This window comes from Vicugna pacos, chromosome 12, assembly GCF_048564905.1.
Source record: "Vicugna pacos chromosome 12, VicPac4, whole genome shotgun sequence".
NCBI lineage: Eukaryota > Metazoa > Chordata > Mammalia > Artiodactyla > Camelidae > Vicugna > Vicugna pacos.
The window spans coordinates 23,048,962-23,075,426 of record NC_132998.1 but is presented as its reverse complement, the minus strand read 5'-3'; the positions used below and the strand labels follow the sequence as shown (position 1 = coordinate 23,075,426).

General features: G+C 40.4%; 1 protein-coding gene across 4 annotated transcripts in view; it reads right to left on the bottom strand.

The window, feature by feature from the left end:
- HELB (DNA helicase B) overlaps positions 1–23,861 on the bottom strand; it is a 55,396-nt gene extending 31,535 nt beyond the window's left edge. For all 4 annotated transcript variants that reach the window (XM_006205829.4, XM_072973034.1, XM_072973035.1 and 1 more), the window contains exon 1: positions 23,531–23,861. The gene's annotated coding sequence lies outside the window, so the exon portion shown is untranslated. The remainder of the gene's footprint in view (positions 1–23,530) is intronic.
- Between the last annotated feature and the right edge of the window lie 2,604 nt (positions 23,862–26,465).

Here is a 26,465-nt window from a genome sequence, read left to right as displayed (position 1 = left end):
TGGTTGCCAAGGGGGCAGAGGGTGGGAAGGGATAGACGGGATTTCAAAATTGTAGAATAGATAAACAAGATTATACTGTAAAGCACAGAAATATACACAAGATCTTATGGTAGCTCACAGAGAAAAAAATGTGACAATCAATAAATGTATGTTCATGTATAACTGAAAAATTGTGCTCTACACTGGAATTTGACACAACATTGCAAAATGATTATAAAGCAATAAAAAATGTTTAAAAAAAGAAAAAGAAATACTCTGTTGCACTGCTGTTTCCAAGGATCATCTATATGAGGTTGAGTGCCTTCCTTAACACTCTAAGTGGCTTCTGTTTCCACCACAATATGGAATCTGCTCTGACAAATGTCTCACCACTGGTCTCTTTTTTGTTAAATCCAGTAGATAACCTTTTTGCCTTTATCTTGCCTCACTTCTCAACAGTATTTGACAGTGATAACTATTTTCTTCCTGTAACACTCTGCTTTCTGGCTTTTATGACTTGTCTTCCCAGGTTTTTCTCCTTTCTCTCTAGCTGTTTATAGTTTCTTTAAGCTCCTCTACAGGCCTCTTAAGGACTGGCATTCCCTAGGGTCCCATCCCAAGCAACTTCTCACTCTGTAATCCTGCTCCAAATCATCTTTTGCCTATTACGTTGCCATATGCTAATGACTCCTAATCTTATCTCCAACCCTGTGCAAAACATTGCCTGTAAGATCCCAGGACTGGGTGCCCCTTGGCTACTTCTGACTCAGCGAATTCAAACTGAAAGCTATCTGTTAACCAAATGTGGGCCACTTATGTGTCTAACATAAGATAACTTTTTTATCAACAGGATGATTTAGGCATTAAGACTCCAGATATTAAGCTTCTGTTCATATAACTCAATTGTATTCTACTAGGCAGTGTAGGGAAGGATTCAAGATGGTGAGAATTTTGCTTCTGTATTTGTTGATTCCTCATTTTTTAAACGTTAACAATTCCAGGTTCCTGGATACCATTTTTACCATACACAGTAAGCAACAATACTCAAACCTGGCTGTGCATCAGAATCACCTGGGATGTTTCTAAAAATAAGATTCCTGGATCTACCCTGAAGCTACATTTCCACAAACACAAGACAACTTAGGCATAAGGTCATTCACTGTGTTAACTTTTGTAGTAGCAAAGGATGGGAAACAGCAGAAATGCGCATCAGTTACAGACTTATTGAATAAACTATGGTACATCCACACAATGGAGAATTCTCCAGCAATTTAAAAAACGAAAGAATGAGGAATACCTTTATGAACTGATAGGGAGACTTTCCAGGATATAATGTTAAATAAGAAAAAAGCAAGACATAAAACAATGCAAATAGTTTTATTCATGTGTGTGTATGTGCTTTGTTTTACATAAACAAAAACAAACACAGGACACATAAACCAGAAGTTAATGAAAATAGTTACCTATACACAGAGTGGAAGCAGGATAAAAGACGGGATGGAAACAAGATCTGTGAGTCATTCTTTATAACGGTTTTGACTTCTGAACCAGGTGAATGTTTCATATGTTCAAAAATAGATAAAGAAACAAAAAGCAAAACCTAAAAATGAACACAAACAGGAACAAATGAAACTGTCTATCAAATGTTTAACACAACCTCTCAGGGAACATAATTACTTCAAGTTACTTTGGAATACTCTGAATAAATATTATAAGTTACTCTGACTATATACCCTTCTGAGGACAGACAGTATACAAAGTAATACACTTTATGGCACAACTCAGTTAATGTTAGTTGTAATATTGTAACTTGTTAACAATATGTATTGTAGGATAAAACAAATAAGTAGATGTCTTCGTGTTTTATCAAGTGGAGGTTTTTAATGTACATGAAAAGAAATTCAAACATAAAATAAAGGAAGAAAACCTCCAACAATGTTAAATTTGAATTAGAGATATCAATATCAGCTTATAATTTCTTAAAATATATTTTCTAGCTCTGTCTACTGAAACAGCCTGAAAGCAATGTCACCCAGTAACTCTGATCACATCTACCACCCTGATCTTGGTTTAGGGATACCATTTCTTATTATAAGAAATGGAGGAGTCTTAAGAAATGGTGGATTCCACCTCTGGGACAGGAAGTACACTGGACCTGGGACTTCCTATATCAGAAGGCAAGGAAGCACTCAAAAACTAACGGGGTTATGATAAAAGGGTTCAGGAGCCAGCTGGAAGGCCTTCCCACTAAACAAATTTAGAGAGATTTGAGTATCAAAAAGAATAATGACTGCACTTGATTGTAACACACTGAGTAAATGAAAATTGATGTGTCCATCACTAAAAAAATTTTTTTAAGAAAAGGAAGAAAAAAATGTAGTTAAGAAAATATCAGTTGAGAAATTTAACTGACAGTAAATAAGAAAACCGTATGGAGAGCAGTATGAGGTTCCTTAAAAAAACTAAAAATAGAGTTACCATATGATCCAGCAATCCCACTTTTGGGCATATACCGAAAAAGATTAAAGCTCTAATTTGAAAACATACATGCAACCCAGTGTTCACAGCAGCACTATTTACAATGGCCAAGACATGGAATGCCCATCACAGGTAAACTGATAAAGAAGATGTGGTGTATACACACACACACACACAATGGAATTTTACTCAGCCATTAAAAAAAGAATGGAATAATGCCATTTGCAGCAACAAAGATGGGCCTAGACATTATAATATATAATACTAAGTGAAGTAAGTCAGAGAAAGACAAATGTCATATGATATCACTTCTATGTGAAATCTAAAAAAAGTGATACAAACGAACTGTTTACAAACCAGAAATACTCACAGACATAGAAAACAAACTTACAGTTATCAAAAGGGAAAGTGAGGAAGGATAAAGTAGGAGTTTGGAATTAACAGATACATACTACTATATATAAAATACATAAGCAAGGAACTACTATATGGCACAGAGAACTATATTCAATATCTTGTAATAACCTATCATGGAAAAGACTGAAAAAGAATATATATATATATATATATATATATATATATATATATATATATATATATCATATATATATAAATGAATCACTTTGCTGTACACCTGAAACTAACACAGCACAGTAAATCACTATACTTCAATAAAAAAGTTGTTTGTTTTGGTAAAAAAATAAAAAATAAAAGAAATTTAAGAAGAAATTCTAAAAATATAAGACACCATTTTGCAATCTCCAACTTCGTAACTAATTCAAGGAAGCATCACCAAAAGATACTAAAACCATTATGTGAAAAGTCATTGGGAAACCAATAGTCCTGTGGCTGCAAGAAATTATGAATTTTGTCTATGGCCACATTACCCTGAACTCGCCCGATCTTGTCTGATCTTGGAAGAAACTACAAATTGTGAAGGGGAAAATGTACCTTTACAGTGGAGATACTTGTCAGTCACCCCCTAATCAATGCATCAAAATTACTGTTATTCATAATCAGACAAACTGATGTGTGTTTCATGCTGTGATACATATTATGTACATAAGATCAGCTATGAAGTCTTCTTGCCAAAAACATTTAACCTGATTTTAATCAAGGGTCTAGACCAATAGAAATACACTGTGAAGCACATAAGTTTCTGGTATCCACATAAAAAAAAAAGGTGACATTAAGTTTAATGATGCATTGTATCTAATCTAATATATCCAAAATATTACTATTTCAACATGGTAATCAATATAAAAATTATTAATGAAATATTTTACACTCCTTTTTAACCCTAAATCTTTGAAATCTGACGCATACTTTATCCTTAGCACACCTCAGTCTGAACCAGCCATACTTCAAGTGCTAAACAGGCACTTGTGACTGGTGACCATCATATTGGACAGCACAGTTCTAGACCTATTTTTCAATTTGCCCAAAATCCAAGGAAATGAGATACAAACTGAATAATATCATGTGGAAACGAAAAGATTTAGAACAAAGGTTAGAAAACTATTTCTGTGAAGGGCCAGATAATAAACACTTCAGGCTTTTCAAGTCACATAATTCCTCTCCCCCTTCTCCTGCTCCTCCTCCCCCCAGTACAGCAACAGGCCATAATATGCACACACTTGATCTGGCATATGAGACATTTTGCAAGACAACTGTCTTGGATCTTCCAAAAAGTCAATGTCACAGGCAAGAAGGCAGGAAAGAAGAGGGATTTCAGAATTGACAGAGGCCAATAGCTGAAGTCAAAGGTAGGAAGAGGGAGGAGGGTATAGCTCAGTGGTAGAGCACATGCTTAGCATGCACGAGCTCCTGGGTTCAATCCCCAGTACCTCTATTAAAATAAGTAAATAAACCTAATTACCTCCCCCTCCCAACCCCCCCAAAAAAATAAAAAAAAAAAAGAGTTGATTCTAGAGAGAGGTAGGTTGGCAGCCCCAGTGAGAAGCCAGTAAAGGTTGTCAATAGAAGCTTAACTGTTTTCTTTTGAAAACATGGCTCTTCCTCTCACATAAACCAAGCTCTCATTCCTATGTCTTCTTGAAATCTAGGCAATGCTGGTTAAATAAATCAATTAACTTGAAGCACAAAGCAAAGAATTTCAGTATCTCATTCCTATTGCTCCTCATGTAGAAGTTTTTCCCCAAAGTTACATAGAATGTGTTTTCTGATTCTACTGGAAATACATTTATTTTAGTGTGCCTAGATGGTATCAAGACAGCTAACACCCATGAAGTTAACATTAGTAAAACCTACGTATTTTACTGGGAGAGTGGGGAGGGAATAAGGTTTAGTGACCCGCTTAATTAATGTGATAAGGTAAAGCATGCAATTAAGATGTAGCCATGATAATGATGGTTTAGCAGTTATGGGAAAACATTTCGAATTAATTTATCCTGGTGAATGTTTAAATAACTACTTTGTTTTGTTTGCTAAACTGGGGTTGAAAGGGGAACAGGAGAATAGACAAGAAATGAATAAAATAGGAGGCTTACCAAAGAGATCGAAGATTATATACAAAGCAGAAATTATAATTTAAAAAATGTGTTCAATTTCATTCAGTCAACGGATATGCATGTGTGAGGCAGGCAGAACGACTGCATCGATCTCTCTCTAGGCACACAGTAGAGCTGTACTTCTCCACCTATTTGAAGATAGTCGTGGCCATCTGTCTCGCTTGGGCCAACAAAATGATAGCAACATGTCACTTTATTTATTTGAATAAATGAGAATATTTTGTTGTGTTAACCAGCTAAGAGGGCGGGGTTAAGTCATCAGAACCTACCCTATCCTTCCTAACACAATCTCAATCACAGGATGGCTGCGTTTGGTGACTACAGTGAGAGACCTATGGAAACAATAATGGCCCTTGCCAAAAGTTTCAATAATTTCATTAAGGTATGTAGATTTGGAGGATACAGGACTGGAAAACTGCACTGTGGGCCTGATTCAGAGGAGCTCTGAAAGCTCCAACACCATGATAGCATTGTGCAGTACCAACATGGATTTAAAGAAGCCAAAAGACGTACGCACAAAGAGCTGACATCTAATTCCAAAATTCTCTAACCAGGAATCCAGACTCCTGGTAGTAAGTACCAGAGAGGGTCTAAAAAGAACTGAGGAAGTCAATTCAAAGAATGAGACCTCCTTGATGCCTGGAGCCCTTGTCAAGAGCCCTGCTTGACCAAGTCTGAGTCATACCAACACCATATTTCACCTTTTCATCCAATGTATCACAGCTTCCTTATGGTTAGCCTCCAACCTCCACTTCCTCTCCTTTTGTGTCCACTGTCTTCATATGTACAAACATACTATTAATATTATCAATATTTTACTGTCTTACTTTGCACCCTGTTCTTTCTTATTGATGTTATCAAATATGAATTTCTCCATTGTAGATTTAGATCCTATCCCACCTCATCTACTCAGGAACATCACCTCCCTCCTATATCATTCATTTCTCACTCTCTCTCTCTCTATTGAATTATGCCCATCAGTGTAAAAATGTGCCATCTTTAAAAATCCTTTCTTTGTTCTCACTTGTCCCCAGTCAAGCAACCATGCCGTTTCTCTGCTCTCCTGAAGCTTGTCTATATTTATTTATCCCCTGGTTCCTCTCTTCCAGGACTGATCTGGCCTTTAATTCAGGCTGTGCTCTACACAAAGGCATTTGGTAGAGGAGGCTTGGGTAAAGGCTGAAATCTAGTCCCTTCTTTGCCTGCCAAGTGGGAAGCTTGGCACAAGATTTCGTCATCCTTGAGGAAGGAACACTGATCAACCCAGAGGCACCATCATTTCCAACTGACTAGCTTGAGGAAGGCTTCTTTTCCTGATTTGCACAAAGGTCCTGTGTACCCTAATGATATCCCTATTCTCCTGGCCTTTGTTAATGCACTTCAATCAGTCTTCTACCCTCATCATTTCCCCTGAAATTCCTCTGGTCCAAAGTCACCAATGATGAAGCCATTATGGAAAACAGTATAGAGATTCCTCAAAAAACTAAAAACAGACTTACAATATGATCCAGCAATCCCACTCCTGGCATATATCCAAAGGGAACTTTAATTCAAAAAGATACATGCACCCCAATGTTCACAGCAGCACTATATACAAAAGCCAAGACATGGAAACAACCTAAATGGGCGGAGTTCCGGTCAAGATAGCAGAGTGGTAGGACCACGAGCTCACCCCTCCTCACGACTACAACAAAATCACAACTGAATGCTAAACAACCATTGAAAAAAGACTGGAACCTAGCAAAAAAGATCTTCTGCAACTGGAAACATAAAGAGGGAACCACAGCAGGATGGTAGGAGGGGCATGCTTGCGTTATCATTGGGCCCCATACCCCTGGGGAGGCAACCCACAAGCTAAAGATTTGTTAAGTCACAGAGGCCCTCCCACAGGAGTGAGAGCTCTAAGCCCCACGTCAGGCTCCGCAGCTCGGGTCCTGGCATTGGGAGGAGGAGACCCCAGGACAACTGGTTTTGAAGGCCAGGGGCGCTTGGCTCTGGGAGCCTCACGGGACTGGGGGAAATGGAGACTCCATTCACTTGAGAAGCATACACGGAAACTCACGTGCACCAGGTCCAACGGCAGACGCAGTGATTTCATAGGAACCTGGGTCAGATCTGCCTGCTGGATTTGGAGGGTCTCCTGGGGATGTGGGGGACGGCAGCAGCTCACTCAGGGGACATAAAAGCTGGTGGTGGACATTCCGGGAGTGTTAATCTACATGAGCTTTCCTGGAGGCTGGCATCTTGATTGGATCATTAGCACCAAGATCCAGCCCCACCCAACAGCCTGTAGGGAAGACTCAGGCCAAACAACGTAACAGGATGGGAAAGCTCCTTCTGCCAGGAAGCCTGCATAAGCCTCTAGTACAGCCTCATCCACCAGGGCAGATACTAGAAAAAAGAAAACAACAATCCCAAAGCCTGTGGAAGGAATACACAAACACATAGAAAGATAGACGATACAAGGCAGCAAAGGGATATCTCCCAGGGTACAAGATAAAATCCCAGAAGAAGAAATAAGTGAGGAGATAGGTAATTTACCTGAGAAAGAGTTTAAAGTAATGATGGCCAAGATGTTCAGAGAACTCAAGAGGAGTACAGATGCACAGAGTGAAGTTTTTAGCAAAGAGTTTTGGAAAATACCCAGAGTTGAAGAATAAAATCCCAGAGTTGAAGAATAAAATCACTGAAATGAATAACACACTAGAAGGAACCAAGAACAGACTAAATGCAGAGGAATGGGTCAGTGAGCTAGAAGACAGATTAGTGGAAATCACTACTTCAGAACAGAAAAAAGAATAAAAAAGAATGAGGATAGTTTAAGAGAACTCTGGGACAACATGAAGCGCTCTAATATTCATATTATAGGGGTCCCAGGAAGACAAGAGACAGAGAAAGGACCTGAGAAAATTTTTAGAGAGATAATAACCGAAAACTTCCCCAACTTGGGAAAGGAAACAGTCACCCAGGTCCTGGAAGAGCAGAGAGTACCACACAAAATCAGTCCAAAGAGGAACACACCAAGGCACACAGTCATCAAACTGACAATAATTAAGGATAAGGAGAAAACATTAAAACTACCAAGAGAAAAGCAATGAATAATATACAAGGGAACTCCCACAAGGTTATCAGATGATTTTTCAGTACAAACTCTACAGGCCAGAAGTGAGTGGCACAATATATTTAAAGTGATTCAAGGGGGAAACTTACAACCAAGAATACTCTATCCAGCAAGGCTCTCGTTCAGACTTAATGGAGAAATCAAAAGCTTCACAGATAAACAAAAGCTAAAAGGTTTCAGCACCACCAAACCAGCTTTACAGCAAATGTTAAAGGCCCTTCTCTAGTCATCAAACCGTAAGAAAAGAACAAAGAGAGGAAAGAGGAAAAAGAAGAAGAAGAAGAGACCCACAAAAGATTGTTTTGGCTACTTGGGGTCTTTTTGTGGTTTCTTATAAATTTTGGAATTGTTTCTTCTAGTTCTGTGAGCAATGTCGTGAGTATTTTGATAGGGGTTGTGTTGGATCTGTGGATTGCTTTGGGTGGTGTGGCCATTTTGATAGTGTTGATTCTTCCAATCCAAGAGCAGAAGAAATCCTTCCATTTCTTTAAGTCATTTCAGTTTTCAGAGTATAGGTAACCTCCTTAGTTAAGTTTATTTCTAGGTATTTCGCTGTTTTTGGTGTAATGGAAATGTCTCTGTTGGCTATAAAATTCTGATTTTTGACGTGAAACAAAAAAAAATGAATGAAGGGCCACAAATGGCAAAATAGCCTTCTTTTTTATGGATGAGTTGCATTCCATTACCTATTTGTCTATCTCTATCCACCTATCTAGATAGATAGATAGATAGATATAGATAGATAGATAGATACATGCATTACATCTCCATTATCTATTCAACTATTGATGTGCACTCAGGATGCTTCCATATCTTGGCAATGATAAATAATGTTGCTGTTAATAGCAGGGTGTATGTATCTTTTTGAGTTAATTCTTTTTTTTGTGCTTGGCTTTATTCCTTTGATAACTATGTAAGTTTAGAAAGCTAAAGCTCTAAACATTCTTAGAAACAATGAACAGTACATATATGTAAATTAAAAAAAAGTATGTGCAGTAAAAAGAAAAGATGAAGCGATGAAAGACATAGAAGAAACTTAAAAGATATTACTAAATGAAAGAAGCCAGACTGAAAAGGCTACAAACTGTATAATTCCAACCAAATGACATTCTGGAAAAGGCACAGCTACAGAAACAATAAAAAGATTGTAGTTTCCAGGGTTTAGGGGAGAGGGAGGGAGCGAGGAATGAATAGATAGACCACAAGGGATTTTTACGGCAATGAAATTATTCTGTATGATACTACAGTGGTGGCTACATGTCATTATGCATTTGTCAAAACCCATAGAATGTACAACATCAAGAGTGAACCCTAATGTAAACTATGGATTTTGGTTGATAATAATGTGCCCATGTTGGTTCATCAATTTTACCAAATATGCCACACTGATGAGGGGTGTTGAGGGTAGGGGAGTATATCTGTGTGGGTGGGAGGGCTATGGGCAAACTCTGCATTTTCCGCTCAATTCTGTTGTGAACCTGAAAATTGCTCTGAAAGAATAAAGTCTATTAAAGAAAAAAACCCTGAATGTCCATCGACAGATGACTGGATAAAAAAGTTGTGGTACATATATACAATGGAATACTACTCAGCCATAAAAAAGAATAAAATAATGCCATTTGCTGCAACATGGATGGACCTGGAGATTGTCATTCTAAGTGAAGCCAGAAAGAGAAAGAAAAATATCATATCACTCATATGTGGAATCTAAAAAAAAGCAAAATGAACTTATTTATAAAACAGGAACAGACTCACAGACATAGAAAACAAACTTATGGATACCAGGGGGGAAATGGGGTGGGAAGGGATAAATTTGCAGTTCAAGATTTACAGATACTAACTACTATATATAAAATAAATAAACAACAATTTTCTACTGTATAGCACAGGAACTATATTCAATACCTTGTAGTAACCTATAATGAAAAAGAACATGAAAATGAATATATGTGTGTTCCTATATGACTAGAGCACTGTGCTGTACTTCAGAAATTGACACAACATTGTAAACTGACTACTTCAATAAAAATATATATAAAAAATAGAATAAAAAGACTAAAATTTTATTATAAAGTTAATAAAACCCATTCTAATTTCTCTTTAAAAAACATGGTAAATAATAGACATAAACCTAGTTAGCAGATAAATGTCCAAATGATGAAAGTAATTCATAGTAACAATAAACTTTTAAAATAACTTCTTAAAAATGGATACTTTGCAGATTGACTTTAAAAAAAATCAATTTAGTATATATTCTAGGTGACTTTTATACATTACTCATCACAATTGTATGCTATGAAAAAAAGCTGTTAACTATTCTTTAATTTTCAAATTTCAGAAAAATTAAAGAGTAAAATTGGCAAGCAAATATACTGGCCACTGTGCTTTAACTAAAGAATGTAAAGATATATACAGTGAAGCTATTTGCATCCATTTTCTGTTGCTGCTAACGGTGACAGTAGTAGCACTGAAGTATTGTTTTGATTTGTTTGGTTTCTATTTTATTTTTCCTGTATTTCTTTCTGTTTCTCTCTGGGTTCAATTATTTATTGGCCTAAAAAGCAATTTCCTCACTTAACATTAAAGAGGCTATTTTTTATTAAAAAAATATGAAAATGAATATATGTATGTATACATATGACAACTATTATGCTGTCCACCAGAAATTGACACAACATTATAAACTGACCATACTTCAAGGAAAAAAAAGGAAAAAAACCCCAAAACACAAAGTCACCAATGACCTCCATGTAGCTAAATCCAAAGGTTGGGGTATTCATTTCCTATGCTGCTGTAACAAATCACTGCAAACCGAGTGGCTTAAAAATTTCTTTTCACACAGTTCTGGAGGTCTTAAGTTCAGAATGAGTCATCAGGATGGATTTCCTTTGGGAGACTCTAGGGGACAGTTCCTTCCTTGTCATATCACTCCAACCTCTGTCCCTCTTACCTCCTCTAATAAAGACAACTGTGATTACACTGAGCCCACCTGGACAACCCAGAATAATCTTCCCATTTCAAGATCCTTAAAATTACATCCACAAAGTCTTTTTTTGCCATGTGAGGGAACACAGTCAAGGTTCTGGGATTAGGATATGAGTATCTTTGGGTGGGGGGGGAGGGGTGTACCATTATTCAGTCTACCACATTCTCTTCTTACTTGACTTATCAGCACTATTTGATGCACTTGATCTCTCCTTCTGCCTTGATAAATTTCCATCCTTTGGTTTCTAGGACACTGCAAACTTTTGGGGGTCACCCCCTCTTGTGGCTGCTGCTTCTGAGTAGCACCCTTGCTGGTCTCCCCTGTTCTCCCTGACCACTCAGTCTTTGGTCTTCTCTCCTCTGTCCAGACTCCCTTCATTCACTCCTGTGTCTCTCACTGTCATCTATGTGCTATGATTTTTAAATCACAGCACCTCCATTTATGTCTCCAATAGATATTTAAAACTTAACATGGTCACAAGGAGTTGAAAGACTTACACATGGAGAACTATAAAACATTGATTAAGGAAATTAAAGATGACTTAAAGAAGTGGAAACACATCTTATGCTCTTGGATTGGAACAATCAATACTGTTAAAGTGGCAATACTGCCCAAGGCAATCTATGGATTTAATGCAGTCCCTACCAAATTACCCAGGACACTTTTCATAGAACTAGAACAAACAATCCTAAAATTTTTACGGAATCACAAAAGACCAAGAATTGCCAAAACAATTTTGAAGAAAAAGAACAAAGCTGAAGGAATAACCCTCCCAGACTTCAGACAATAAGAGGCAGAGCTACAGTCATCAAAAAAGCATGGTATTGGCATAAAAACAGATGTATGGATCAATGGAACAGAACAGAGAGCCCAGAAATAAATCCACAGACCTATGGTCAATCTTCGACAGAGGAGGCAAGAACATACAATGGAGAAAAGACAGTCTCTTCAGCAAGTGGTGCTGGGAAAACTGAACAGCAGCATGTAAATCAATGGAGTTAGAACACTCCCTCACTCCATACACAAAAATAAACTCAAAATTGGCTTCAAAATTTAAATATAAGACACGACATGATAAACCTCCTAGAAGAAAACAGGGAAAACATTCTCTGACATAAATCTTAGCAATGTCCTCCTACGGCAGTCTACCCAGGCAATAGAAATAAGAGCAAAAACAACAAATGGGATCTAATTAAACCTACAAGCTTTTGCACAGCAAAGTAACCCATAAGCAAAACAAAACGACAACCCACAGAATATATTTGCAAATGATGCTACTGACAGAGGTTTAACCTCCAGAATATATAAACAGCACATACAATTTAATAACAAAAAAACCAACAACCCAATCCAAAAACAGGCAGAAGACCTAAACAAGCAATTCTCCAATGAAGACATACAAATGGCCAATAGGTACATGAAAAAATGCTCAATATCACTAATTATCAGAGAAATGCAAATCAAAACTACAATGAGGTATCACCTCACACCAATCAGAATGGCCATCATTCAAAAGTCCACAAATGATAAATGCTGGAGAGGCTGTGGAGAAAAGGGAACCCCCCTACACTGTTGGTGGGAATGTAGTTTGGTGCAGCCATTATGGAAAACAGTATGGAGATTCCTCAAAAAAACTAAAAATAGACTTACCATATGATCCAGCAAAACCACTTCTGGGCATATATCCAGAGGGAACCCTAGTGTGAAAAGATACATGCATCCCAATGTTCATAGCAGCACTATTTACAACAGCCAACACTTGGAAACCTAAATGTCCATCAACATGTGACTGGATAAAGAAGCTGTGATATGTTTATATAGTGGAATACTACTTAGCCATAAAAAAGAATAAAACAATGCCATTTGCAGCAACATGGATGGACCTGGAGATCATCATTCTAAGTGAAGTAAGCCAGAAAGAGAAAGGAAAATGCTGTATGGTATCACTCATAAGTGGAATCTGGAAAAAATAAAAGGAAAAAAGGACACTAATGAACCCATTTACAAAACAGAAACAGACTTGCAGACATGGTAAACAATTTTATGGTTACCGGGGGAAGGGGGTGGGAAGGGATAGATTTAGGAGTATGAGATTTGCAAATGTTAGCTGTTATATATAAAAATAGATTAAAAACATGAATGACTGAAAAATTGTGCTGAACACTGGAATTTGACACATTGTAAAATGATTATAAATCAATAAAAAATGTTAAAAAAATAGATTAAAAAAACAAGTTTCTTCTGTATAGCACAGGGAACTATATTCAGTATCTTGTAATAATCTTTAATGAAAAAGAATATAAAAATGAATACATGTACGTATATGCATGACTGGGACATTGTGCTAGTACACCAGAAACTGACACACTGTAACTGACTCTACTTCAATAAAAAATAAAAAATAAAACATAACATGGTCAAATATGAATTTTGATCTTTTTCCCAACCTCAAATCTGTTCCACCTTCCATCTTCCCCATCTCAGCTGATGGCAACTTCATCCTTTGGCTGCTTCAGCCAAATTCTTTAAGATTTATCCCTGACTCCTCTCTGTCTCCAATATCTCATTTCCCCAGCAAATTGCACTGACGCTATTTTTAACATATACAGAGAACTTGGCACTTCCCACCACCTCCAGTGCTTTCATCCTACTCTCATCTCTGCCCTCGTTTCTGGGCATGCTAACTGCAAATGCCTCCTAACTGGTCTCCTGCTTCCGATCTTGCTCCCTGTTGCCTTTTCACAACACAGCAGCCATGGTGATCTTTTAAAATCAGGGTTTTTTTTGTGTTACGCCTCAGCTTAAAACCCTGCAGTTTCTCCACATCACCATTATGATGAAACCAAAAGCCTGTAAGTTCCTCCAGGCTCTGCCCATCAATCGCACTGACATTCTGCAATACTGCTTCAGCCATACTGGCCTCTTTCTTGATGCACTTGATCTCGCCTTGAACACGTCAGGCATGCTTCTGCCTTAGGGACCTTGCACTGTCTGTTCCATCTGTCTGGAATCGTCTTGCCCAGGGGTCTGTGTGGCTAACTCCTCTACCATGTTTTGAGTCTTTGGTCATATATCATCCTCTCAATAGGACTTTCCCTGTCCACTCTGCCAAAGACCTTTAGTGGGAATATGAATTCCTGGAACCTTTTGAAAATAATGGCATAGTGCCTATTAAAATATATAACCACATCCTTTAATATGGCCATTCCGTTGTGGGGGGAATTGGTCCCACAGAAATAGAAAGCATAGAAGCACCACTGTGTACGTATCCATTTATAAGGGTGCTTATTGCACCATTTTTCATAGGCTAAAAAGCAGCTGGAAACAATCTGATTGCTCATCAATAGAAAAATGGTTGAATTAACTATGGTAAATCATATTAAAGAACCTGGTGCAGCTATTCAAAAGAATGAAGTCAGAGATACAGTCACCAAGCTGAGAGATGGCAACGCTGTATAATTAAGCCAAAGCGGCACACTGCCGAGTAATGTGTATTGTTACCTTTTTGAAAAACAGAAGCAAAACTCTATATAACCACTTGAAGATCATGGGAACAGTGGAGCTGGACACAAACGAAGCTGCGAACATCAGTTATCTAAAGCTATGGGATAATGGCAGGAGAACAACTCACCTTCTCTTGAATTATGTTCCCATCGTTTTGTTTCCTAAAATGCACTCCTAACAATTCAGTGATTACAATTTTTTTTAATTTGCCCTGCAAACAACTCAGTAATAGATTGTGTAGTACAATTTCCTTGTCCATTTTCACTCAAGTATTTGCCTGATCCCCTGAGCTAGAGGAAGGATAAAGCACAGGGTGGGGATGGTGTGGGGAGGGGGGCCAACAGTGATCTTATTTTCCTGCCAATATTTGGGTTTTTTTTTAATTAAATTACTTGTTCCAATTAAAAATCAGAATATCTCACATTAAAAAAAAATGCAGGACCCCTCTTTAAGTTGAGAATCCCTGTCAATATGGGGCCTGCCTTCCCTTGTGGGTAGAATCTGCTTAAACTAAGTATGTTGTGTCCCCTATAAACGAGGCCTGTTGTCTCCAGCTGGTCACAGCCCTCATTGCTCCACTACTGGCCTGTGCACTATCTCACTTGTTTATGTCCTGTAGGCATGTGACCCCGTGACTCCCGGTCTAAACTAAGGCTGGGGTTGTGCAGATGCAGAAGACGTGATTACCTCACAGAGGTGTGAAGGGGGCAGACCTGACAGGGCTTCGTGACCAATTAGGGAGGGGGGACAGGGACAAGGAGGCTGGGATGGATGATGACGTCACTATCTAAGACATGAAACCCAGTTTGAGGGGAAATGATGGAAAAGATAAGGTTTCAGTCTGGGACTGTTGGAGGTGTCCATCAAACACCAGGGTAAAGATTTCCAGGTGACAGTTGTAAATACAGATACAGAAAATTGGTCAGAACTAAAGACAAAGACTTGTGAATCAAAGTGGTAGTTTTTAATGTAACCAAAACACTGACAGTTGGTGCGACAGTGCAGGGAGGGAGGGTGAGAGTGAACTCTAAGGAACATGTCTTTTTAGACTACAGCAGAGGAAGTCACCAGCAAAGGAGGCTGAGGAGGAGCATCAAAAGAGGGAGGAGACAGCCCAGAGGGAAAATGGTCACAGAAGCCAAGGACCTAGAAGACCAAGAAGCCAAGGCAAAAAATGGTTACTAGCCAAACATCACAGAGAACCGTATCTAGTCTGTCAAACCTAATCTTAGACATACATAGAATCTTGGGCTCACATCCCAGCCCTTGTACAACCTTAGTGTGTGATCCTGTACAAGTCTTTAAATTCTGGGCCTCAGGTACCACATCTGTAAGTAAGAAGGTTGGACCAAGTGAATGATTCCTAAGGGCTTTGAAGTACTAACATCCTAGGATTCTTAAAAGCCTCCTCCTCCAGCCGGTCAGCACTACTACCTGTTCTTCCTGAAGCCATGCAGCGGGGTGTGTGGGTGTGGGGGGGGTGTGGTGGGAGGGGGGTGTATTTCAATCACTTCTACATACAGAATAACTGAGATTTTATCACTTCTGCCTACATCAAAAGAAGCAAACAACTGCTCTCTGAGAAAGGAAGGAACTTAAAAGAAGACCCTACTATTAACTTACCCAATTTCATAGATCAACTGTAACATACTCATGCATTCTATTATTCTTAGGTTACTGCCAAAAGTAAATTCATAGGAATATAAGAAAAGTGATTTACAAAGGGTTGCTGTTCTCTGGCAACCTGGCTCAATCCCTTCTCAGAGGAAGGCTCTCCCCTCTGGTTTCTAATGTTTTATTCCTTTATATGATAAGATTTTCAGGGCTGAAGCTGTTCTCCTACGTAGTAGGCCCTCAATAAATGTGTACTGAAATGAATGTGTGTTTCAAATTATTCAATGTTCATGTTTATCAACTGAATTAAGAATGGATGTCTCTAAATCTTAGCAATGGTCTCCTAAGGCAGTCTACCCAGACAATAGAAATAAGAGCAAAAATAAACAAATGGGTCCTAATTAAACTTATAAGCTTTTGCACAGCAAAGGAAATCATAAGCAAAACAAAATGATAAACCTACAGAATGGGAGAAAATACTTGCAAATGATGCTACTGACAAAGGCTTAATTTCCAGAATATATAAACAGCTCATACAACTTAATAACAACAAAAACCAAATCCAAAAAAGGGCAGAAGACCTAAACAAGCAATACTCCAATGAAGACATACAAATGGCCAATAGGTACATGAAAAAATGCTCAATATCACTAATTATCAGAGAAATGCAAATTAAAACTACAATGAGGTATCACCTCACACCAATCAGAATGGCCATCATTCAAAAGTCCACAAATGATAAATGCTGGAGAGGCTGTGGAGAAAGGGGAACCCTCCCACACTGTTGGTGGGAATGTAGTTTGGTGCAGCCATTAAGAAAAACAGTAAGGAGATTCCTCAAAAAACTAAAAATGGACTTACCATATGATCCAACAAAACCACTTCTGGGTATATATCCAGAGGGAATGCTAATTTGAAAAGATACATGCACCCCAATGTTCACAGCAGCACTATATACAATAGCCAAGACATGGAAGCAACCTAAATGTATATTAACAAATGACTGGATAAAGTAGTTGTGGTATATTTATACAGTGGGATACTAAACAGCCATAAAAAAGAACAAAATAATGCCAGTAGAAGCAACATGGATGGACCTGGAGATCATCATTCTAAGTGAAGTAAGCCAGAAAGAGAAAGAACAATACCATATGATATCACTCATATGTGGAATCTGAAAAAAAAGAAAGAAAGAAGAGAACACTAATGAACTCACCTACAAAACAGAAACAGACTCTCAGACATAGTAAATCTTATGGTTACTAGGATAAAGGGGGTGGGAAGGGATAGATTTGGGAGTTTGAGAATTACAAATGTTAGCCATTACATATAAAAATAGATTTTTTAAAAAGCTTCTTCTGTACAGCACAGGAAAGTATGTTCAATATCTTGTATTAACCTTTAAAGAAAAAGAATATGAAAATGAATACATATACTTATATGCATGACTGGGACATTGTGCTGTATACCAGAAATTGACACACTGTAACCAACTGTACTTCAATAAATAAAAAAGAATGGATGTCTCCATTTAATTAGAGAAAGGTACACTTAAGTGAAATTTCAGGAGATCTCTAAAAAGAAAATGAGCCTTAGAGGAGAAGAAATGTTATAGGAAAAAATAGGTGAAAAATGGCAGATTCTGGAATAAGAGAATTGGATTGTGATGCAAGTTGACAGACCACAAAATCAAGGAGGGAGGAGGATACAAGTTACAACAGTCACTGTGTGGGGCCGAACAACTGTTACCCAATCTATGCCCACAAATTGAGATGTTGCACATCCTCTTTCAACTGTCACCATCTGTTGCCATCACAGGCAAGAAGGGACAGAGGAAGGGCCTGTCACCCTGATCACTCCAGGTTCCATTCCAGAGTCTTCTCCAGGGCAAACTTTAGTATTGGCTGACCTTGAATTAGCCAGTTCCCTGTATGATGAGCACTTGCATTTAATTTCTGAAACTCACCAACACCTTCCCCAACAAGTTCCTTCCAACAGGTTCCGAATAAGGACCAAGGCCACCTCTTAAGCATCAATCAGGTTCATGTGCAATGGCACTTGTTAGAGTTGCCAAGCGAAATACAGGACACACCATAATTCACATTTCACACGAACAGAGAATACTGTTTAACATGAATATTCACAAAGTGTCCTGTACTCTTACTTGCTAAATCTGACAACCCTGCACTCCATAACATTTCTGTTTCTGATGTTTCTGACTGACTTGGTTGCAACACATCAACCATCCCCTCCAGGATGCTTTTTGCACCTCTGCTACCCTCTAATGGTCACAGTTGGTCACTGGCGCCAGAGGGAAAGGCCAGATAGCTTGAGTCTAAAAAAAAAATGTTGAGGGATTGTGGTAAAGCTTGTTCACTCAACAGTCATGGCACATAATCTTACTATGTTCCAGGCACTGTGCCGAGTCAGCTAACAATTCCACACCCTTAAGGAACTCCCAGGCTAGAAGATGAGACAGATTTATACCAAAAGAATACTGAATTCAAGTAAGTCTCAGAAAAAAAAGATTTTAGATCAGAATATATCAGTGACAGGCTATGCAACTTTGAAAACACTTAGGATTGGAGGGCTTCTGTTTTCTCATCAAAAAGAGTATGAATAGGAGGAAGGAAAAAAATTACTGTTCGAAAAGTGCAACAGAGTTCATCTGGGAGACAGAACAGCTTTGGGGAAATTCTTGGCTACACAAAGACAAAATGCAGAGACTAGCAAGAATGAGAAATATTAAACATAAGGACATAAGACTGTTGTAGGTCAAGTGGAAAAGGGCAGGGTCCTTGGGGGACTTTTCTGGATAAGTGGTTTGAGGAAGGGGCTGGGGACAGAGGGTTGGGGTCTTAATGCATGACTAGAGGAGCAAGGTAAGATGTACTGTACATGAGAACACGTCTACCAGTTGGCCAGGCCAAGGAGGCTGGCCAGTCAGACCAGTGGGAGGAAGGGAACATCTGGTATCTGAGTCTAAATTTCCTATTCTGCTTAGTAATCCTGCTCTATTTTCTTCCAGCCTTTAATAAAGGAAGTTACAGGTAACAGTATAGGCTTATAGTGTCTTAGAAATGAAAGTCTGGGACTGTGTAGCCAAATTAAAATGAAGTGCATTTATTTATTCAACAAATATTTATTGAACGCTTATTTCACACCAGACGCTGCTGGGTAGTGGAGCTCTCCTGGAGCTGAGTCTGAGAGTCAGTGACTAACCAAATAATTACTGTGTTAAATTAACTAAACCAAGAGGCCATTAGACTGAAGGGGTTCTAATGTCGAGTGGCCTGCATAAGCAAACCAAAATCTAAAGGGAGGCATAAATTAGGAGTTTGGATTAACAGATACAAAACACATAACAAGAGCCTACTGTAGAGTACAGGGAAGTTATATTCAATATCTTGTAATAACCTATAAGGAAAAAGAATCCAAAGTAGATTTACATATATATGTATAACTGAATCACTTTGCTGTACATCTGAAACACTGTAAATCAACTATATGTCAATAAAATTCCAACCTATAAATGCCTCAAGGTTATAAAATTGAAACATAAGGACAACCAATCACAAACAGCCAACTTTATAACTTTAAGCTATAACCAATCAATTTCCTTATTTGCTTCCACCTTTTCTATAAAAATGTCTTCTCCACCTCCTGTAGGTGGAGCTCTCCTAACCACTTAGGGTTTGTGGCTGCCTGTTTCTCATCTACTTTTGCTTTAATAAACTCTTAAATTTTTTAATATGCCTCAATTCATCCTTGAACACCAGAAAAGCAATGCAAAATTGCAATAGTGATAAGGGCTGCAAAAGAGTACTATTTAGAGCTAAAAGAGGACTAAAAACAGAAGTTGGACCTAATCTGAGAGGTCAGGCAAGGTTTTGTCTGAAGAAAAGACTGAAACAAAATCTCAGTCACCCTTCAGTTTACGTCCAGAAGAAGAGTTCACTCCGTTGTGGGCAGGTAAAACGTTCCAGGCAGGACACAGAAATGGCTTCCCATCATGTGAGAAAATACATGCTCTGGGCAGCATTTGGTGCTGAGGACGGCGCTGACCCAATGGTGTGCCATGATCCAGGTGTGCGACCCAGAAGTTGGCGGAACTGCACTGGTAGGTCTGAGGGCAGAGAACCTAGGGGACACCAGAGCAGTGTACTGACATTCCCACGGCTAAACCAGGGATAAGAGCAAAGTAAACAGAGTATTTAAAGCACTCCAACACCACGTACTATGCACCACAGATCAGAAACAGGTCTGGAAGCGTCCATTCCAACAAAAGGGGAACAGACCTGGTCCCATTCAGGGCTGTGACAACCGAACATAAAGAAGGCCCCACTCAACAACCAGGGCAAGGCTCTGGTCACTACACCCCCAATCAAAGATTTAACAGCCAACACACACGGAAGAAAGATGTGGAAACCATCCATACTAAAAACAGACCTCACAACAAAATTATTAGGGGTGCACATACTACACAGGAACACATCATCTTTAAAAAAATCTCTTCAAGACCACAGTTGTGGTATATTTATATAATGGAATACTACTCAGCCATAAAAAGGAATAAAATAATGCCATTTGCAGCAACATGGATAGACCTGGAGATCATCATTCTAAGTGAAGCCTGAAAAAGAAAGAAAAATACCATATACTATCACTCATATGTGGAATCTAAAAAAAAAAAAAGGAACAAAAGGACACTATGAACTCACCTACAAAACAAACAGACTAGCATACATAGTAAACAATCTATGGTTACTGAGAGAAAGGGGGTGGGAATGGATCAGTTTGGGAGTTTGAGATTTGCAAATGTTAGCCACTATAATTTTTAAAAAATTTCTTCTGTATAGCACTGAGAACTCTGTTTAATAACTTGTAATAATCTTTAATGAAGATGAATATATGGAATATATGTATGTATATGCATGACTGGGACATTGTGCTGTACACCAGAAATTGACACATTGTAACTAACCACACTTCAATTAAAAAAAGAAAAAGAAAATACATGCTTTCACGATTCAGAGTAGAGCTGGTAAGAGGTGATCATGTAGGCCAGGGTAGTCCAGAAATTCTTTCCAGAATCAGCTCAGGGACCAGCAAAGAGGCACGTGGAAGAAACAAGGCCTTCCTCCAGCTCACTGAATGCTGAGGGTTTTCCAAAGTGGCGTGACCATTCCTGATACCAAAACCCTATGAAATATGCTTTCACACATGCTCAGTTTACGTCAAGTTTCCCTGACATCCTATGGAGAAAAGGCCCACACCTCTATGCAGTCATAGAGAGGGAAACTTCTGCTATGGGATGGAGACTTTTCATGAACTTTCCCCAAGCAGACCGGAAAGACTCCTCGCAACCCTTTCGATCAAGCACGTGTCCTTTAGCTAACTCCTCCCCTGCGCTCCCACTGCACTTGCTGCAGGTACTGTCCATGTACTTATCTCATGGTATTCAATTATCTGTTGATGCTTCTGTGTCCGAGAAGGCTGACAGCCAGTACAAACTCAATGTCTGACCACCAGCTGTGCTTCTAGGCTTTCAGTGTTGCTAAGAACAGTATTTTCCCTTAAGAACAGAATCTTGAAGCCATGGCTGCTTTGGAGGGCAGTCAAACATACTATGTTTGAAAGAGTAACCAAAATATTAAAGCATTATATTTATGCTAGGTGTATCTGCACTGTATTTAAGTGGCTATTAATTGCTAGTAAAATCCGTTTCTCCCCCTTTAGCTTCCCTTCTTAAAATCTCTGTGGAATGAGGCAGATCAAGATAATCAGTAGGAATATATCATTAGCCTTGCAACTGAGGTTGAATGAAAATAAGTGTGGTAAAGAAATAAAGGTTTAGAAGAAGAAGCCTTTGGGATAATCTTTAAAAAACATATTTGAAATGAACTAAATAAATGTTAACCTTATCCAAGGATATTAACCAAAAAATATGGAAGCAACTTTCATAATTTATTCAGTGATCTGAATTCTTAATGTGTAAAATTAAATGCCATGTGCAATTTTGTTTTTTACACAAACATGAATATTGACATTATCCGAACGACCAGAAAGTGCTGGTGACCACACAGTGCTTCAAGGCTTGTAAAACACGGCAGAATTTCAGTTTCCATTAAATAAACAACAAATGACTTTAAAAATTTAAACACATAGCTGAATTTTTCATAAAGAATTGATTTACTAAGTGCCTACAATGTTTCTTCTTAAAATGTAGAGAAAGTGACCTCTAGTGGAATTTTGACGAAGCAGTTCTCCAACTTTTTTCATCTCTATCCCTGACTAGATGCTGAAGATCACCTATGTGCCAGGCATTGTGCTAGGCTCTAGGGACAAAAACACGACTGAAAAACGCTGAGAGGCAAACACTTATAGAAAAGATTGATCAGAGCTGTGGGACAGGCACAGTGGAAATGGCTAATTTGGCAAAGGGCTGGCTGGGGAGAGACAGGGGCGGCTGCACAGAGGAGGGTACAGGTGGAGATGGGCTATTCAGATGGAGAAGCTGGAGCAGCCTCTCACTGTCTGGAAATTGTCAGTGGTTTCATTTGGTGAGGCATGAGCTCTTACAGGACAGTGGCTAAGGTGGGTAAAAGAAGTAGGCAAGGACCCGCCTTTATCCTGTTGGATAGTGTCCCCCCCACTGGCGGAGATAAACACAGTTGTAAAAAATACTGCACAGAAACATGCAGAGAATGTCAGTATTCACTAGGCCTTACACAGTATTGGAAGCTGTTTAAAAATAGGCTTCTTTAGTCGGGGAGGGCTTCTCTCAAGTGGTACAGCGCATGCTCAGCATGCATGAGGTCCTGGGTTCGATTCCCAATACCGCCATAAAATAATTAAACAAACAGACCTAATTACCTACCCCCCCCCAAAAAAAACACTAGGGAAAAAAATGAGCTTCTTCTAGTTTGCAGATCTTAGAAAGACTGAGCCAGATTATTCAAGTCAGGATGTAAAGACAGGGAAGACAGGAGAGGAAATGGAAAGCGCGGGGCAGTTTCAGATGCTGTGATCAAGAAGAGGAAGAGGAGCCAGTGCGCTAAGAAAGTGCCCACACTTAATGCTCCGAACTAATGGGAGGAAGCATGTATGGGTGAGTCTTACAGACAGCCAGCAGGGCTTGAGCAGCTGTTACCCTTAAACAGCATCACCGTTAGCAGCAGCAGGACCGCTGCCATTTACTGAGCCATTTATTCGTGCCAGGAACTGTGCTGTTTCTGGGTTATCTGAATCCTCACAATAAGCCCGTAAGATATATATCGTTCATCTCATGGTACAAATGAGGAAGCTGAGACTTACCTGGGTTAAACAGTTGGCTCCCAGTCCATTCAGCTGGTACGTGGTGTCACTGATCAATGTGGAATCCACCATGCTACTCTGGTCCAGTGGGCCTGGAGCCCAGCACTGTAGGCTCATCAGAAAATCGAGGGTGGTTAAAGCCAAGCGAGCAAGTGAATTCATCAAGGGAGGCTGTGAGAGGGGCGGAGGTGGAAGCCCAGAATGGCAACACCTGAGGGAATAGCAGGGGGGTGGGGGAGAAGGGAGAGGAGGAGAAGGGGAAAGCAGAGAGGGAGAGGATAAAATGGCAGAAATATAACGGAGAGAGCCATATCTTGGAAGAGGGGGCAGAGAGACGGGGAGGGGGGAGACAGAGGGGGAGAGAAGGGGAGGGAGAGAAGGGGAGGGAGAGAGGGGAGGGAGAGAGGGGAGGGGGAGAGGGGAGGGGGAGAGGGGAGGGGGGAGTGGAGGGGGGGAGAGGGGTAGGGGGAGAGGGGGAGGGAGAGGACCTTTCCAGAAGGAAGCAGAATTCCAATGTCTGACGCCACAGAGGAATCAAGTGTGTGAAGTCAACGTTGATTACCAGAATTGGCGGTTAGAAGGCCACTGATTGTCCGAGAGAATTTTTCGTGGAAAGGAGAGCAAACCCTCTCTTCAAGGAGCTGGGGAACAAACAGGAAATAAAGGAAGGGAGCGAGCCAGTGCAATCTGATTTATCAAAGAGCCTGGCCGAGAAGAACAGAAAGTTAGAGAAGATATGGTCTAAGGGGTTTCCCCCCTAAACGCTGGGGGGAAAATGCATGAACAAGTTTCTATGCTGAAGAGAAGCCAACACAGCAAGAGGCTGAATGTGAAGTACAAAGGATAACTGACCGAGTAAAGGGGAGAAAGGGGGTCCAGAGCACAGAAGGAACAGGCCAAGACGACAGATGGAGGAGGAGGAAGGCGGTGGGGAAGAGCGCAGGATACGCCGGGCTGCCCGTCAGGAGCGCGGAGGCAAGCTCGCTGCCTGTTTCTTCGCAAGCAGGAAGCAAGGACAGTGGCTTAGAATCAGGGGCCAGGAAAGGTGGCTCGGAGAAAAGCCTTCCAACAAGCGCTGCTGGGCCTGGAGGTGACGGACGCACGACCCCAGCCCACTGAAGATGGCGCGCGGCACGAGGGGCGGGCCGAAGCGGAGACCGCTGGTGCGCAGGCCCGCGTCTGCGCGGTGGCGCGGGGCCCTTGACCGGGCTCACCTGGCTGCAGGCGCAGAGAAAGCAGATCACGGGGCACCGGGGAGGAGCTAGACCTTTTTTCACAGATTAGATATAGCAGAAAAGGACGAGAATGCCGACACGATATTTTTTTTCAAGGGAAGGGAAGCCTGGGGATGAGGGGTGGTCATGATAAACTGACAGAAAAGGGAGAAACTGAGAGTCTGGAGATCTTGGTGTTGCAGGCCAGTTTGACCGGAGTAAGCCGGTGAGAGCCGGCAAGATAGGCATGTGTGATCCGAGGGGGAAACGCTAGCCATTTAGTGAGAACACCTGTGCTCCAGGCACCATGCAAAGCACATCCTGTATATTTTACTTAACCATATAGCAACCCTAGTAAGTTAACATTACTCCATTTTGCAGGTGAAGCAGCTGAGGCTCAGATACAGCAGTTATCACCCAGCTAGTTGATTTGCCCCGAAGTTTAGGAATCAAATCATAACGCTGAGGTTGAGAGGTGGAGCAGCTGGGTGATGCAAAGCCCAGGGTGGGCCAATTCCTTCCCCTAGACTGAATATGAAGATCAGTGAAATAGAGAGCTAGGTGTAGATGGGTGCCACACGTTAGCAGTGGATTACCACACCATGATAGCTAGAAGCAGGAATAAAGATACCAGCCGAGTTTTGGGCTGTGCCACGCAGGCCTGTACTTGCCCAGCTTCAAGACAGAGGTATCAGTGGTTTAGTGGCCTTCGGAGGTGGGGATCTTACACATCTGAAGCAAGATCCTGCAGCGGCACACCACCATGTGCAGCAGATGGCAGGCAGGACATGGTGGCAATCTTCGCTGGGGGCGAGGGGTTTGGGGGGGGTTACCAGTTACAGAGTAAATTGACTTCAGGTTGTCTGATTGGTTACCAGGGAAACAAGCAGCCGGGCTTGCGCCTCACCGCCCCTTTGATAAGCTACCATGGTGGAGATGTTCTGATTGAAAGGTTAGAACAATCACTAGCTGTGGCCTGGTGCAAGTAAGTAGGAAGGTCAGTCCTGTGAGTAGGTGCAGGTGAAGCAGGAGCTGGTCGAGCAGGGGAGGTACAGAGAGCAAGTGGACAGCCATCTTGGGTGGCCTGAGCATACACCAAGGAAGCAAATTTTATATACAGAAGCAAGAGAACTGAGGAGAGGGTGAAATAGCCAGACTGTATGAGCCCTAAAAGTTCTGACTTTTTGTGTGGGGGGCTGGGCAGAGCTAGCTATACAATTTGTGGGGCCCTGTACAAAATGAAAATGTGAGGGCCTTTGTTCAAATATAGTGCTGTTAATGGTACTGAAATATAAAAAAAAAAAATTCTCTTTTTCCTGCAGTTGCTCTCTCTTGACCTGTCATGGTGTTTTTATTACTATTTCATGTCTTGATTCCTTGGACACAGGGAAACCCTGCAGAGTGCAGACCCTCACAGACGCCTGGGGGCTCTGTCCCATGACTCAGGGCATAGCCCACCAGCTTCCAACTTCTACCTTCCCTGAGATGCTGCACCCCAGCCGGAGGCAAAGAAATCAGCCCACCACCCCAAGCCAGAGCAGAAGGGCAACCGTGAAGGAACACCCCCATACTTGGTGCCTAGATTAGGATGGGCAGGAGACTCAAACACACAGAGTGGCCCTGCCAGCCTGGAGAGGAGATGGTGCTTCCATGCCCTCCCTGAAGACGGCACAGGGTGGTGTTCCCCCGGCTTTGACCCTGCCTGTGCCTGCATCCAGTCC